Source organism: Echinops telfairi, unplaced genomic scaffold (genome assembly GCF_000313985.2).
Source record: "Echinops telfairi isolate 266 unplaced genomic scaffold, ASM31398v2 ScPeMD7_7409;HRSCAF=8447, whole genome shotgun sequence".
NCBI lineage: Eukaryota > Metazoa > Chordata > Mammalia > Afrosoricida > Tenrecidae > Echinops > Echinops telfairi.
The window spans coordinates 17454562-17455808 of NW_022111309.1; the positions used below are offsets into that span (position 1 = coordinate 17454562).

The window sequence follows — 1247 nt, forward strand, 5'->3', positions numbered from 1 at the left end:
TACTACAGCATATCACTCACATATAGAATTCAACAATTCAGACATATTTCAAAAAGTTGTGCAATCATCACCACAATCATTTTTATAATGTTTTCATCTCTCTTGTGATTATTGTTGTTAGCTTCTTTTTCTCCCCAACCTCACCTGCCATGCCTGTGGGTAATTATTAATCCAGTTATTGACTCTATAGATATGCCTATCCTGGATTTCACAGACATGAAAAAAAACATACAAAACAAGGAAACAAACAAGGAAACAAAAATTCCAACAACAATGGCAAAATAAAACAGAAAAAAACACCCATTTCAATAGAAAAGAAAGCAGACATGGAGTAGGGAACCAGTGAAGAGGTCTGATGGGCCAGCCCAAATTCCAGCTACATGCACACCTACCCCTCTCCCCAGAAGAATTTATTTCAGAGGACAGCACTGAAGCTGCAGCTCTGGGAGAGGGACATGTCTGATCAGAGCACATGGGAGCAAATGAAGGGGGAGGAAGAGAGAGTGGAGCACATCCTGGCCCACCAAGTCTTGAGGATAATATTCTCACTCAGCGCAGCAAATGCACAGAGAAGACCATATAGCCAGCCCCACTATGAGACAGGACAACCCTCACTGACCCATAGCCCTACAGGGGACAACACTGGAGACACAGTGTGGGAATTGTGCCCAATCTGATCCCACCACACTGAGGCAAAACACTAAGGGCACGCAACAGAACAGCAAGGGGAACAGAGCAAAGAAGTCTCCAGGGAATACCAAAAATAGACTTTGGGGTCAGAGGTTGGCAACCCATCAGACTCCACCGGAAGACACTCCTAAAGGCCAACAAATAGTCTTTGAACTAACTACAAGCTTTTCTTTTTTGGTTGTTGCTCTGTTGTGTTTGTTTGTTTGTTTTGTTTTGTCTTGTCATTGGCTTTTTGTTGTTGATGCTGGTGTTTTGTTTTCTTTTGGTGCTTGGTTTTGCTCTGTCTTGTTTTTTGGTGGTTTTTTAATGTCTGTAACAAAATTATCCCTGAGCCTCAGCAGAGAGGAGCAGGGCCCATGAGTTGCAGTGTCTCTCTGGTAGCCTTTTGGGCCAGTGCCTGCCATGGGTAAGGCAGGCATTGAATTTGACACAGCTGCACTGTCTTGTTTTTGTGCATGTTACTATCTGCACAGGTCTTTCTAAATAAGATGATAGGCTAGATGAACAATCTGGAGGAGAAAACAACGGGACCAACAGTTCCGGGGGGACATGGGAGA

The 1247-nt window shown here is 43.7% G+C and overlaps 1 non-coding gene across 1 annotated transcript; it reads right to left on the minus strand.

Annotated features, from left to right (window-relative positions):
* Positions 1 to 994: 994 nt before the first annotated feature.
* Positions 995 to 1128, minus strand: LOC115871861. Its single transcript, XR_004047522.1, has one exon. It is a non-coding gene; the product is annotated as a small nucleolar RNA SNORA5 (small nucleolar RNA).
* Between the last annotated feature and the right edge of the window lie 119 nt (positions 1129 to 1247).